Genomic DNA, 16,547 nt, shown 5'->3' on the forward strand with positions numbered 1-16,547 from the left:
TGCAGTAGCGGCAGTGTCAGCCAAAACTGCGTGCTGTAGCAATGAGCTACATCACCTTAGCTCATCACTATGGCAACGTAGCATTTCTTGTAGATACACGCAGTTCTGACTTTTCTTTAGTTCAAGAGATACCTTTGTGAACTTTTGTATTTTTTTAAGTAGACATAGGGACCTGGGTTTTACCAGCTCAGTTGATTGACCTATCCTTATTATACTGCAAACTGGTTGTGTATGTTTTTCTTCCAGACTCCAATCTCCCTTTGTTAATTATATTATTTTGTACAGAATATCAGTAAATTACTTCAATGTCTGTAAGAAAAAAAAAGTATATCTTTAATACATTTAGAAGGCACACTAGAAGGGAGGAATAGGCTGCAATCAGACCTAGACAGGTTACAGTGTTGGGCACGTGAGAACAGGATGGGGTTCAACACTGACAAGTGCAAGGTACTGCACCTAGGGAGGAAAAACCAGTAGGATACCTACAATCTGGGGAACGCTCTTCTCATCAGTGCAGAGGCAGAAAAGGATCTTGGAGTCATTATTTTTGCCAAAATGAACCTGGGTGACAGTGTGGGGACGCAGTCAGGAAGGCCAACCATACCTTGTCATGCATCCACAGATGCATCTCGAGCAGGTCCGAGGAGGTGATCCTCCCCCTTTATGTGACACTGGTTGGGCTGCAGTTGGAGTTCTGCATCCAGTTCTGGGCAGTGCAAATCAGGAGGGATGTGGACAACATGGAGAGGGTCCAGAGGAGGGCCACTCCCATGATCAGGGAGCAGCAGTGCAGGCCCTACAAGGAGAGACTAAGGGACCTGAACCTGTTCAAGAGAAGGCTGAGGGGGGATCTAGTGACCATTTACAAATTAGTCAGAGGAGACCAGCAGGCATTGGGAGAGTCCCTGTTCCCCCAAGCGCTACCAGGAGTGACTAGAAATAATGGTCACAAGCTGGCAGAGGGTAAATTCAGGCTAGACATCAGGAGGTGCTACTTCACTGTCAGGGGCAGCTATGATCTGGAACCAACTTCCAAGCGAAGTGGTGCTGGGTCCTACCCTGGGGGTCTTTAAGAGGAGGCTAAATGAACACCTTGCCAGGGTCGTTTGACCACAGTACTCTTTCCTGCCATGGCAGAGGGTCAGACTTGATGATTTGCTCAGGTCCCTTCCAATCCTACTAACTATGAAACTATAAATACCACCAATCTTATCAAAGACATACTGAGTCTACAAGAAAAAATATTTTCATATAGGCGGTATAAAACCTACATAATTTATTTTATTTGCTGTGTCCTTTGAAGAATTTAATCACTAACACACAGGTTAGTGTTCAGACCCTGTAAAATAACTTGAGTTTTGGATTGTGATCATATAGCCCATATCGTCAGGGAAATTAACCATGGTCACATCTGTAGATAAAGTAATACACATACTTAATTCTCATGCTGAACTGGGTCTACACTGGTAAATTTTTGCAAAGATCTTTCCACTGTGTTCCATAGTTTTCCATTATATGGTGTTAACTTTTCTATTACTAATATAATTACTATTGTTATTCTTACCCACATTTTAGTTCTGAAATTACAAAATTCTTCTTTTTATTCATCAATTTTTAATTGCATTGTAATTATCTAGTTCCTTTGTTCTTCCTTTCTTGCTCAAACTCTGTCACTTCCTTTACCATTTTCTTTCCCTGTCCTGGCTCCCATTCTCCTTGCTCATAGTGGAACTTGGAACTTGTTTTCATTTTTGATAGGTCCTTGAATTAACATAGTTTTTGCAGCACCAAAAAACTTCATACAGCTACAGGCCAGAACAAGTGAGAAAAGACTGCAAAATGACAGAGACATATGCAATTGGAACAAACACATTTTTTATTGACAGCTTGTATTCCAGAAAGTACTTTTTGTTTAAAAACAAATGCATTTCTGTCCATTACAGCTGCAAAGGTATCTTTCAGCAATGAGAGAGTGGGGTGAAAAGCTAGTTAGCTGTTACACCAAGATAAAATTTAGATGATGTTAAGGGGAAGCACCAGAAGAAATGGCAATGATATATCTTCTAACTTTAATTGAGATTGTGTGCTTAATTTTTTTTCATCCCTGCTCATCATATGGAGCTCTAGTATCTATTATATTATGACTTTACAGCAGTGTTCAGAAACGATGTAGAGCAAGGGGGTCAAAGATATGGATCATGGGCCAGATCTTACCCCAGGAGTGCCATCATCTGACAACTTTTGCAGCCCCTGGGTCCAGATGTGAACCGCACGCTGAATATAGTAGGCACATCTACACATGCCAATTTAAGGTGCTTGAGCCTGATTTAAAGTTCATTAAGGACACATATCTACACATATGTGCCCTTAATGTGTCTTAAAAATGGTGATTTTAGGCTATTAACACTGAAATTTGATACCTGGATAAATAGCATTAGCGAACATGTAGATGTGCTAATGTGATTACGCACACCCATGTTAATGCACATTAGTATGTACACATGTAAACATGTGCCTAAATTGCCTTAATATGCCTTAGGCAAATGTGCATTAAGTTTAGGCATGCCTAAAAGCATGTGTAGAGAGATCTACTGTGTGCTAGACAAACTACAAGGCCTGGAACCTGCTGCACAGGGTGCCTGCTGCAACTATCCTGGGACCTGCTGATTTTTGATTTCCCAGATCCTCCTTGAAATTCACCTTTGGTGAGTTGATGTGGCTCCTTCTGCTGAGAGGTGGTATCATCTTGCCAAGCAGATTGAATCCTTCTCTTCCAGTCAAAGAGGGCTCTAGCATCAAACCAGTCTTGGTGTTGACAAGTGGTATAGTCATCGGATTCAGCACAGGCCACATGGATGCTGGTTTTAGACTCCTTCCAGAGTTTCTCAGTGGTGCTTTCATTTGTGGACAGGGACCAAGCTTTTCATGAAGATATTGTTGGAGATCCTTGAGACCTTCAGGTCTTGAAGAGATTTGGTGATAAGAGTCCTTCACATTGCTATTGGCTGTTTTTAGTGTTTCAAAGCAAGCATGATGGTTATAATGGATCTGGCAAGATGGTGATCTGTCCAGCAATCATCGGTTCCTCACATGGCTCATGTAATATGGATATTTATTTAAGCACAGGCTCTAACAATAACATAGTTGAGGATGTGCCAGTGCTGAGAGCAAAGGTGTCTCCAGGTAGTCCTGTATTTGTCATTCTGTCTGAACATAGTGTTTGTAATAAGATCATGCTCCATGTATTTGCTCAGGAGAAGGATACCTTTGGAATTGGCTTTTGTTCGCAAATACATGGCACAGTCAAAACAGTTTTTGGCCCTTCAACTAATTCTGTTGCCGGATGAAAAAAGATAACCTAAGCAGGGAAGTCAGACTGCAATAGACACTCTGATGTGACCTAAGGAAGCAAAAGGCTATATTTAAAAGTAAGTGGCAGGCGCTTTGTAAACAGTGTTACCATTTACCATATGCAAGGTAAATCCTGTGAAAACTGGGAACATCCTAAGACAAGCAACGGGTGTTGTGGATGTACTGTTGTCAAGGTAACCAAAGGGGTGGAAAGGGGTGAAAGTCACCCATAAAAGCACAAACAAAGATGAAACCTGTGAGACCACCTCCACCAGCCAAGACCCGTGAACTCTCCCAGAAAAAAACTTCTGAATTCCTGGTTGCAGGCTCTATCCTTGGGATTATGTAAAACTTATGCAAAGTTTTTGTTGTGTCTTGACTTAGGCCAAGTTGTATGCTGTTGATTTGTCTAATGTTGGTGTGGTTCAGATTAGCAGAGTTTTCTGTTGTCTCTCGTCAGAGGATGGACGTTTCTCATACAAGTATCTTTGTGATTTCAGTGCCACCACCTAAAGTCTAATATTAATTCTAGTAATACTTTCCATATTCCTTTCTTTCCAATGGTGTCACTTGAGAGTTCCAGGTCATACCCAACTCTGGCACTGAAGTCACCAAGGAGAATTATCTTGTCCTCTTTGTATTAGTCAGAACATAGTCAACGTTAAAGTAGAATTGTTCTTTGACAACATGGTGAGCATCAGGAATTGGGGCATGTGCACTGATGATGGTGGCATACTGGTTGTTTCTGAGCTTAAGAATGAGAGTCATAAGATGTTCAATAATGCCCACAGGGAGCTCTGTAAGTTGACAGAGTGAATTCTTGATAATGAAGCTGATATCAAAACTGACACATCATCCTTTCCAGAAGAAGGTGCAGCCTCCATCCTCTTCCCTCAGCTGACCCTCATCTGGTTAGCTTGCCTGACTCAAAGCTGCAGTGTCATTTTTGTATCTCACTAGTTCCCTGAAGTTGATGGTATTTCTGCTTTCTGGCCATTTGTTGTCTTAGTTAACCAGCAAGGTGCATACATTCCATGTTGTGAAGATCACTCTCTTCTTCTGATGTTTTTGACCATGGAGAAAGGGAACACACTGAACAAAATTATCTAGCTAGGAACAGATAAGACAGCCAAAGTTAGGGTACCTTTCCTAGTCCCTTCCCCATGTAGGGTGAGAAAAGTGGATTCTGAATAAGACTGCTCAGTCATCATAGCAGCTGCAACCTATGTGCAAAACAACCACCAGGCTACTGCCACTTGTGTGTAAATTCATGGCTGAAGTCTGCCAAATTCACTAATCCTGTCTAGGTCACCCTGATCCATTGCTGCAGGGCTTTTGAAGGTAGTTCCAGGAGATCATGTTGTTTCCTGTGGTAGATGCCTGTGAATTACCTTGTTTAATGTGAGGAAACAGCAATTACACAATACTGAGAAAGTGGAAATCCAGGCCCGGTAGCAAGGGAGAACCCTAGATAAATAACCAGAGTCCTTCATCTTGTTGCAGCTTTCTTCTGTCTTTTCAGCTGCGGAGATCCTACCATCTTCTTCCACTTGATACACCATTGAGGACTTGGGGTAGAACCTGTTGACACTTTTGTCTAGAACCTTCTCTTAGGCATGTTTGCAATGGGTGACCCTGCCGAGAGTGTGAGACTCAACATGATATAGTTCAAAGGACCATTGGGACATACAAGCATTTCTATCACTGCAAAGTCTCAGTCCAGGGAGAGGAAAAAAAATCTATTCAGGAACTTAAAGTGGTTAAGAATGCATCAACTCATTTACTAATTTGATACTTCTCAGTGGCAGCACATATCATTAATACTCCTGTGTAGAGCAAAAGCCTATTCTAGAACTGAGGGCTCCTAGACTGGAATACCTTTTCTCAACTGATCTTCAAGACATGTTACAAAGAACCTTTCTTTATATTAGATGATAGGGGAGGCTGTTTGTTTTTTGTTTCAAGTTATTATAAAGAATTGGTTAGTTGTAAGAGTTAACCCATCTCTGACATCTCCATAGATATCTGCCTATCTATATAGTGTCTCCTATGTCCATAGATTCTAATATATAATAATGGGCTTACTCTGTTTGTGTGTCTGTCTGTCCAAAACACTTTTGGTTGACTGTGCAAGCACCGGCGAGAGGGCAGCTGGCAATTGTCTGCATGGACCCGTGCTGTATGGGTCCAAGTTTGCACCACTGCCAGGGAAGTTTGTGCAGTAGCAAACATGCCCCGGCCACACAAGCAGTGGAGCTGCTTTATGCCTCCTTGCCTGGGTGAAAGGGAGCTGCTTCATGCCCGCCCACCCTGCTGCCTGACCTCGCCCCCCCCAACCCAGAACAGCTGGCAGGAAGGGAGAGGTGGTGGACAAGGGAGGGGAGGCAGGTGGACATGGGTCATGTGGAGTGGGCCAGGCAGACATGGAGAAGGGGAGGGGGGTGCCCAGAACCTGGGGGTGGAGCAGGGCCTGCCTTGGCTACACCACCAGGCCAGAGAGGATGAAGCTCCTGCAACCCCTATGCCCACCCCATCCTACTCTGGGTCATTCCTAGGAAGAGCCCAGCACACCCTGGTGACTCCTCCAGTGGCACAGTGCTGGGGAGTCAAGGGGGGGTGCATATGGCCCCGCCAATTTTTTGCATGGGGCAAGGGCAGGCTGCAGCTGCGGGCTGGGTTCTGCGTGCTCACTGCCTCCACGCCTTCCTGCCACCTTTGAAAGTGGTGTGGCATGGTGCCATGTGCCTCATTGCCTGACCTGGCCAACAGCAGGATGCACATGGCACCATGCCACTCTACTTTCAAAGGCAGCAGCAAGGCCCACAGCTTCAGCCAGCCCTCGCTCCATGAAAAGTTTTGGGGGCAATGTACCATCCTTCTTTGACTCCCCAGTTGCCTCACCTCTGGAGGAACTGCCAGGTTCCAATTGTTCCATGACCCAGCCCAGCCGGGGCCCTATTCACCGTGTGAATGGGGCCCTGGCCAAGGTCATGGGACAATCCTCACAGCATAGCAAGGAGTGGGGAAGGGGCAGGGGTCAATAACTTGCCTCAACCCCACTCCCTGTTGCACTGTGAGGGGTCTCTATCTGCCCCTTCCCACCCCCCACCCCCAAGCCCAGGCAGTAAAGAAAGCAAACTGAAAGAAACTTACCTGCCTGCTGTGCTGGTTGTGATCATGGCTGCAGTGGGTACCTCAGCATTTGGGCCCCTCCCCTCCTGCTTCAGCAGCTTGTGGCCAGGCTGCCTTGAATTTGGGGAGGCTGAGCCCTATTAGCCTCCCCTTCCACTACCTATGTGTCCAGCTGCAATGTCCCTGCCAGGCTGGGCATCTACTGCCCACTGTGCATACAAATGTGCCCCAACACACATGTGTGCCACCCCCATGCACCATCACCCACTGCTGAACCCACTCCAACCCCACCCCCAACACACACATGTGTGCCATCACCCCTGTGTACCTGCATTCACTGCTCAATCCACCCCACATACCCACCCCCCAGCACACATGTGTGCGCTACCCCATGCACCCATAAGATGATGACCACCCAGGGCAGCAACCCCGGCCCAGGGTTCAGTGCCAATAAGGGCCCCATTTGCCATTCACTCCTCATCAGTGGGGGAATAAAAGTGACTGTTTTAAATTTGTTACTGTTTTTGTCTCCCCAGTGGTGGGCAGCAAGCAGGGGCCACCAGGGCCTCTCAGGTAATTATTAAGGAATGTTGGGGTGGCCACAGCCCCCCAACCCCTCAACAAAACCACTGCCACAGCCCCCCAACTCCCAGCACAACCACTGCCACAGCACTGCACTCTGCTGCCTTCCCCAGGAGCCCCACACTGATGCAGCAAGACAGAGTGCCTCAGCAGAGGTGGCGCTGGGGAGAGCTCTGGCCACCCCAACATTCGCCCTAGCCTCCACATGGCTGCTGTTGCCAGCAGAGCCACCACCCACCCCACTCCCAGTCCCCCCACTGGGAGAGGCCATTTCAGCCCCCAGCCTGCAGAAGCAGCCTGACCTTGCCCCATGCACAGATCTGGGCAGCCCCCTAAATCACCCTAGGGTGCATGCAGCATCAGGACTGCCCCCCCACATGCCCTCAGCTTCTCCCATGCCCCACCCAGAAGTCCCTTTCACCATTCTTGCCCCAATCCCTCACTCACTATCGTGACCTCAATCTTCCCCCACCTCTCCCACAGACTTTCTATATGGAAGCTGATCCCCAAGCTGCCTGCTGCATTCCTGGCCACCTGCATGGTGGCATGTGTAACAGTAATTGTTGACATTATTGGCTACACTGGGCAAAAACAGCTGATAACATTAATTTTCCTTTTAACCATGCTGATACTATATATGACTCATATATCAATGCACCTCTAGATGGGCCCTCCAATTTTGTTTGCCCAGGGCCACAATAAATCTGAATCCACCTCTGGGCATGGACTGGGGCTGGACGCAGAACAGTGGGGGTGGGATGAGGTGCTGGGCCAGATGTGGACTGGCAGTGGCAAGGTGCGGGGCCGGGCACGGGGCTCTATCCACACGTCCATTCCCCCCCACCCCCATCCTTCTGATTGGCAATTTGCTAGTATCTACATATTTACTCAGGTGACCAAGGAGCAGAAGTCATGTATCTACCCAGATACATAGTTAAGTTCCCTCTTCTGCTGTCTCTCTGGGGCACTGAATCTTGAATTATTTTCTGTGAGGTGGAACAAGATGGGTAATATTACAACCCAAAACATTCTTAGGACACTATCCTAGGAATTGGGACAAAGGTGCTTAAATACCTGAACAAAGGAGAGAAAACTTAATCCTGGTGTCCCAAAAGTCAAGCAAGTGCTTTAACCAATTATTCTGATGGCACTTGTATCAAGAAGGTTTCTGCTCCATTATTTGAAAGTATTGTATCACTTAGTATTCACTATGTCCTCTGGATTGCCCAGACATCTTTAGACAGCTCACTCTAGGGCTAAGTCTGTAAGTGCTTAAATGGACTTAGGCATCTAATTTTAATTCTATTCCACCCTGCTTGATTCCTGAAAAACTATTAATATAAAAGGTGGGTGGGTCCTCCTCCTCCTCGCTGCTTTTTTTGTGACTCAGTCTTAAGGGGAGAATGATGATGTGTTACAAACGTAGATGTATAATAGATTTTAAGGGACTTGAGCAGAGTAGAATAAAATTGCACTTGGGTTCCTAAATCCATTAAGACATCTCCAGACTCAGCTTATTTTGTCTGGGGAAGAGAACACTGAGGGTGGATTTAATAACAGCCTTAAGAGTGTTAAAACAAGATGGATCTAGACTGTTTTTAGTAGTAATGGTCTGAAGTTGCAGTTAGGGAAGTTTAGGTTAGATATTAGTAAAAACTTTCTCACTAGGAGGGTAGTAAAGCATTGGAACAGGTTACCAAGAGAGGCTATTGAATCTCAATCCATATAGGTTTTTAAAACTTGGGTAGACAAAACCTTGTCTGGGATAATATAATTGGAGGTGGTCCTGCTTTGAACAGGGGTTGAACTAAATTACCTTCTGAGGTCCCTGCCAATCCTAGTTTTCTACAATTCTCTGATCCTGTCTAATACATTTAATAAAATCTGGCCCTGAGCATACTGATCTCAGGCCCTCCTAATTTGCTGCTGTTTGAGATCCGATTCTAACCACCCTAACACTTTCCATACATTTTTTAGCAAAATGAAAACATAGGTAGGTATCTTATATCTGAGTTTGATTCAGCTCCAGGAGGCAGATACCTAAAAGTCATTACAGACCCTAACTTTTAGGTACCTGAGTTCTTTATTGGATTCCTTAGCACATTCTATTCCACTTTAATATGGATGTGTCTTTTCTGTGTATCACTACTAGGGCTGTGCAAAATGGCTGTGTTTTGATTAAGTTTTGGATTTGGCCATTTCAAAGGACAGTGATTTGTTCTGGTGTTTCAGATCACTGTCCTGTTTCATTTGAACTGTTTTGAACAGGCTGCAAGCTTCACACAGACCTACCCAGTCAGGCGGGGTTTGGGGCCGTGGGCTGCAGGGCCCCAGCATGGAGCAGGACAGGGATGTGGGTGGCTCATGCAGGTGAGGGAAAGGGAGAGAGCCACTGCCCCCTGTGCAGGCAAGGAGACCCTCATGTGGATCTCTGATCCCTGTCATGCCAGGTCGCGGGTCAGGGAGGCAACACAGAGTGGCAAGCAAGCCTGCTGGTCCATGCCTCATGACTTGGCTCCACAGAGAACAAAGATCCATGCCAGGGGTCTCCTTGCTGCCACTGCCCACCCTGGCTTGCATTAAATCTGCTCCTTGCAGAGCCAGGTCATGCAACAGGGACCAGAACTGCCCTGCCATGCAACCTGGCTCTGCAGGGAGCAGATATCCATGCCAGGGTCTGCTCACCACCGTTGCATGCCCTGCACTGCCCCAGAGCTCTGCTCCCTGCAGAGCCAAGTTGTGTGGCAGAAACCAGCACTGCTCTGCCACTCAGCCTGGTGCTGCAGGGAGCAGATATCCATGCTGGGGTCTCTTTTCCACTGATGCCCACCCAATGCAGCCCTGTGTTGCTGGGACAGCGAGGGGTGGGTAGCAGCGGCAAGGAGACCCCCAGCACAGATCTCTGCTCCCTGTGGAGGCATGTTTCACAGCAGGGCATCAGCGTACAGCTGTTTCCCTGCAAGCCCCACTCCAAAGCTCCAAAACTTCCTGAAACATTTCCAAAATGTTTTGGATGCCTTGTTTCATTTTGGAGATGTTTCTGGGCCTTCCATTTTGATTTGGATTCAGTGTTTTGGGTGCCAAAACAGTCCAAAATACCTCTGAAATGAAACAGCTGCTGAAATATTGCACGGCCCTAATTTCTACTAGCATGTTAATGAAGTCTGGGAGTTATTTGTAAACATACATGCAACTATTCAAATAAAGTACTATAACAGCGTACCATATTAATAAGTGAACATTATACATTCCACAGTAGAAAAAAAATATTTTCTTGAAATTCATACACTGTCAGAAAAATATCACCTATCTTTTCTCATATGTGATCCATTCAATATGTCTCATATGTTTTCATACGTGTGCTCTTAAGATGCATTTACATTGTACTATATTAGAAATATGCAATTTGATTTGGCAAAATAAAGACAGATTTTATTGAAAATGTTCCACCTTTTTTGTTTTAAAAAAAGGATAATTCCCCTCATGCAAACTTATCTTGAAAGAAGTACCAAATTGCTACATCTACAGAAAGTTATGGTAATTAAGGGGGGAGGGGGAATTGTTCCTGAGTATACATTTTTGTTTTAGAACATTGAACTCAATTGTTATATTATAATGTGCCCAAAAAATCTTCCATTTTCTTACCTAGCAGGACCTCAATGGTTCAATACAACCTGGCATATATGAAGCACTTCCTTCTGGGATGTCTGCTATCAAAAGGGAATAGGATGGGGGGGTTGTTTGTGGGTTTTTTGAGAGGGGAGCAGGGTTACAGTTTGTTTTTTTTTCATTCCCTACAAATTATCCACTAAAAATAGGTTTGGACTGGTGGTGACTAGACGTTATTTTCTTCTGATAATTAGGAATTTTCAGTTCCTACTGTATATTTGTCAATGTTTCAAGAAAACTGCTCTCAGCGGTAACTTTCTATGTCACTTTTATGGATTCTGTGGTTGCAGAGACAGAACAAGTATTACCATTAGAGTTGGAGCCTAGTTACTTCTCAGGTTTATTTCTCTAGGCCAGGTCTGAGGCCCAGGGGAAGGGTAGTCTTGGGAAGAGTGCACTGCAAATATTATGCTATACCTAGCAGATAGAGAGAATACTTCAGAATACAGTACTCTCACATCTTTCAGCAGCAACTTTAAATTGAGGACATTTTATCATTTTAAAAGAACTATTAGTAATATTTAATAATAATTAACAAATATTTAGTAATCAAAAAAGATAAAATGATAATTTTTAAAAGTATGTGTACCCCTTGTACAAAACAGTCTAGTTACATAATGGATTTGAACAGGACACAGAGTTACTTTACTCCTCTAAAATTATGAAAAGGGAACTGAAGACAAGCAACACAAAGCATCTTAGACAGTAGATAGCAGAGCCAGAGGCAATTGAAGAAAATCTGTACAAATGCCTGTGGAGCTCACCAAGGAGCCAGATGCTGTAGCTCGAAGAATATCCTCCAGAGGCTGACATGCAAATCCTGTCATGGCTAAGTAAAAAGAAATAGACAAGGTGAAAGAAAAAGCAGAGACTGTTTGTGCTTATTTTTGAACACATTACTTCACTGTTGTCCAAACCATGACCTAAAAACCACTTGTGCCCCTTGAGGACAACTGTGATAAGCAGAAAATGTATATTAGATTATTATTTGGAAATGCATTCTTTAAGTTGCTTCTTGAAATTGTTAAAGAGCAGTATTTGAATTAGTCTAGTCCCTAAAGGTGGCAGTAAAAGGTATTACTTTTACAGGTATTTTCCACTACCTCCCCGGAACTGAAGGTCAATGGGACCACATCCTTTGTACAGCCCCTGAGCATCTCCTCTGCTGGCCTCCTAATGTATTATAGACACATAGGAGAAGGCAGCTTTGATTTCTATACTGGCTGCTCAAGGCCAGGCTAGGCAGTGGATCCTGCAAGAAAAGCAAGTTAGAAGATGGACTTCTTGAGTTATTGGAGTGACTATCATGGCCATCCTTCTTTATATAGTCAATCAGGGCAGCACAAGAGAGAGGAAACAGGACAACCTGAGAATCATTTCTCATATTCTCTTCCCCATTTGCAGTGCAAGTTAGAATGGATGTGGGAACCACTCTAATTTGTGCAAACGTAGATAAGCTGGGGTATTGAATTCTGTTATTTTACCTTTCATGTGTCCCTCTAGGCCCACTTTTGCAAAGCTGGAATCAAAAGAGACCACTGTGCCAACTACATACTTACTATGGAACAATAGGAAGCTTCTGCCTTCTTATTCTGCTTATAGAATTTGTCCCAAGATACTAACTATGGTTCCCTATATTTTCTGAAATTATAAGCCTGTCTTTCATACTGCCCCACTGCTCTGCAAATTTAGGGACAGTTTGTGGCCCATTCTATGATCTTTCACCACCAGAGAAAAATGACCATAATAGCTTACCTGAATGAGAACTCAAGGATTTCTTTACTATAATAATGTTGGTGCAGTACTAGATCAAGAAGGGGCAGAACTAAAGTAGCCTGCACTATAGTGATCATTTCTGTGGTAATAGAGCTAGAACAGGTTGTGCTAGGTTGGGATGCAGCCAAAAGTGGCATAGTGTTACCTATTCCTACCAAATTAGCTGCTCTAAGGATTTAGTCTTAAAATGTGGGCTCACTGATTCATAGATTGTAAGGCCAGAAGGGACATTGGAAGATCATTTGGTCCACCCTTCTGCACCAGGCAGGAAAGACAACTAGGGCAGGTGACCCCAGCAAAGTGACCGTCCAGTCTCCTCTTGAAGATGTCTAGGTTAAGCGATTGCACCACTTCTGGAGGGAGCTTATTCCACAGTCTGAACACCCTAACTATGAAGTTTTTCCTAATGTTGAGCCCTGAAACAGTCTTCCAGGATTTTGAACCCATTCCTCCTGGTTTTCTCCAAGGCTGCCTTGGTGAACAGTTGCTCACTGGGCCCTTTTTGTACTCCCCTGAGGCAGTGGTAAGCAGATACCAAGTCCCCTCTCAGCCTTCTCTTTTCCAGGCTGAAGAGTCCCACGTCCCTCAGCCTTTCCTCGTATGGCTTGCTGTGCAAGTCTCTGATCATATGGGTGGCCCTTCCCTGGACTTTCTCAAGCCTTACCACATCCCTGTTAAAGTGTGACTTTCAGACCTGAATGCCGTACTCCAGCTGTGGTCTCAGCAATGCTGGGTAAAACAGAAGAATTCTTGGTTTTGCTGGAGATGCATCGATTGTTGCATGTCAGAGTATTATTAGCCCTGCTGGCTACTGCATCGCACTGCTAGCTCATATCCATACTATGGTCTATTATTACCCCCCGGGTCCCTCTTACAAGCAAGCAGATGAGGTTGGTAAGATAAGTCCTGCCCACGACAAAACCATGCTGGCTGTCATTCAGAATCTCACCTTCTGCAAGCCTATTGCACATAGACTCCTTATGAATTTTTCCAGGATTTTCCCTGGGATAGAAGTTGGGCTAATTGGCCGATAGTTACCCAAGTTCTCCCTCTTCCCCTTCTTGAAGATAAACACAACATTGTCTCCCTTCCAGTCCTCAGGGACTTCCGCAGAGTGCCACAAGTTTTGGAAGAGTTTCACCAGGGGTTCTGTGATGACTTTGGCCAGCTCCTTCAGGACTCTCAGATGGAGTTCATCTGGTCCTGCTGACTAATATATGTCTAATTTTTTTTAATTGGTCACATACCAGTTCTACAGCAATAGTAGGAAGACAGTCATTCCTACCTTGCTCATTCTGTACCCTGATTTTCCCCTTGACCTGCTGAAATACTGAAGGGAAGTAGTCATTGACGAGTTCAATTTTCTCCTGAGTGCCAGTAACCAGCTGTCCTGAGTTGTTGAGACATGGCTCTACACTCCCATTTGTTTTCCTCCTGTTCTCTACTTACCTAAAGAAGGACTTCTTGTTGTCCTTGATTCCCTTTGCTAATTTAAGTTCAGTCGCCTCCTTAGCATTTCTAATCTGTTCCCTACAAGTGTGGGCCATTGTTGGGGCCTGTCTCAGGCTTCCATTGTTTGTACTCTTTTTTTCTTTCTTAGGAGGACCATGATTTCCCTGTTTAGCCAAGAGGGCTTCCCAGCCCTTCTGGTACCTTTCCTCTGCATGGGAATGGACTTCCTTTGTGCTTTAATCATGGTGTCCTTAAGGTACGACTACTCTTCATGCACTCCTTTTGCCGTTGATCCCTGGTCCCAGAACGCCACTCCTACTAGTTACCTAAGCTTATTGAAATTTGCATTTTTGAAGTCCAAAACTTCAACCCTGCTATTTGATTTGTCTGCCTTGCAACGGACAGTGAAGTTAAGAAAACTGCACCGCCGTTGTGTGATTCCAGAGCACCCCTGTTCCTGCAGCTGAATCACTTATTCAAGCCCTAGTTCAAAATATAAATTAAATGATGTAAAATACTACAGAATTCTCATTGCTTATTCATACACTTACTGAAGTTAAATTCTTTGTTAATATGATCACCTCATTCCTACTACTGAATGTTTCCACTAGATCTTCATCCATTAATGCATCAAACTAATACTATCCGTCATGTCTCTTAAATTCTTTTTTTAACTCCTACTATCCTGCCAAAATTAACATTATCCACTGATAAGAAATCTGTCTACCAAAACATACCTGTGTATAAACTGTTCTGGATTTGGACCAGATTCTAAGGGAAACAGAACATGAAGATAGTACCCCTAAACCTGATGTATAATATAAGCAACTGCTTAGACAAAATGAAGTGGATATATTTTCTCTTCTACTTTCTAGATCACAGTATAGAGGTTAAATAAATGTATTACTAACAAAAGTTTTGTAATAGTTAATTGTCTTCTTGCTAAAATGAATAGAACCTTAAATATTGAATTATATACTTGGTTACAATGAACAATGAGTACTAACATCAAATATATCTACATTATTCAACCCAGTATAAACGTATAAGCAGCAATCACTTAACTGTTGAAGACAATAAAGAATGTGAGCTTAAACAAAAGTCCATAGTTAACAATAAGCCCCAAACAATATTTTGAAGGGCTAAGTCTAATATAATTCATTGCTACAGGGTGTCGAAGTGCTGTAGTGCTGTACTGGTAAATTATCTTCTCTGGAGGATTGTGTTACTGGCTATGAACTTTTCTTCAGCTTTGATTAGAGACATGCTTCTGCCACCAACTGAACATTTTTTTGCTAACAAGCTGATGTTTTCTCCCTGTATTTAAGGAACTATCAGAAACTTATTCATGGGTTATAAACTAGTGAGCCTTGTATTAAAAGTCTGCTGCACAGAAAAATATGTGAACTGATTGTCTATAATACGATAGTATAATATTGTAATCAGCCTATGAATGATAGATTGCTGTGTCAAACTGTGAAAAGTTAGATTATCATTACAAAATGTCCAATGAAAATAAATATATATATAACATATATATAACATATATATATGTTGCATAACATTGACAATCAGGTTTTATTGTTGTTCTTGTATTTGCATATGCTAGGGTTGTCATATAACTTGTCCTGTATTTTTTTAACTTAACTGTTTTTCAGATCACTTCATTAAATGCATATATACAGCATGAGAAATCCAACACTGATTCAGTATAGCTAATATTATTGCATGGAATATGACTTTTTGTTTTACTTAACAAATAAAATATAAAATTATATACATATGGTGTCCTGGTGAGGGCAGCAAAACATTCAACATTCATGGTTTTAATAAGTCAAATAATATTCTGTGCAAATCAGTATTTTAAATTACAAATGATACAAAAACTATGCTTCCTTGAGCTAGGAAAAATGTGAGATGCTGTGTTTTCCCTCTTTTGTCAACCTTGGATAGATTTTCTAATATTCATATAATAGCCTCCATGTCTAAAAATCTTTCTTTGTGGCTCCAATCCTAAATTAAAGCTGGCTCAGATTCGTTGTCAAAATACAGGAGAGTCTTCCTTCAACCTTCAGATAAAAATAGGTGCTTAAATTGGAGGTCATCTACAGTACTAATCTCAAAGGATAGGGAGAGGATAGAGAAACCAGCAAATGCCTCCTGCATTGTGATATTGAGCTAAGAATAAAACACTAGGGTCTGCTGTCTCCCATAAAGAGTTTCTTAAATAAAATTTTTGGAGACCAAACCAAATATTAAACCTATTTCTTGAAAAATGAAGTGATTAGCTTTATCTCTTGATAAAGCTTTATAAAGGTAAAAAGAAAGATGACTGTAATATACACATCTTAATGATTAAACATCCTAAACAAAATAAATGGTCATAACTAATAGAGGTAATTAACTCAATAAAGTTCTGAATCCTACCTTAAAACTTGTCCAAGCAGTTGTAGTTCTAAATAGAACAGGTTTTGTTTTACTTTGTTTTTTTTGTTTGTGGTTTTCTGGGTAGTCATTGCCATGAATTTCTGTTCCGTACATTCTGGGATCTCATTCCTGGTTCACTTTTTTAACTAAATGTCTCC

Source organism: Crocodylus siamensis, chromosome 1, assembly GCF_052110815.1.
Source record: "Crocodylus siamensis isolate JL-2025a chromosome 1, ASM5211081v1, whole genome shotgun sequence".
NCBI lineage: Eukaryota > Metazoa > Chordata > Crocodylia > Crocodylidae > Crocodylus > Crocodylus siamensis.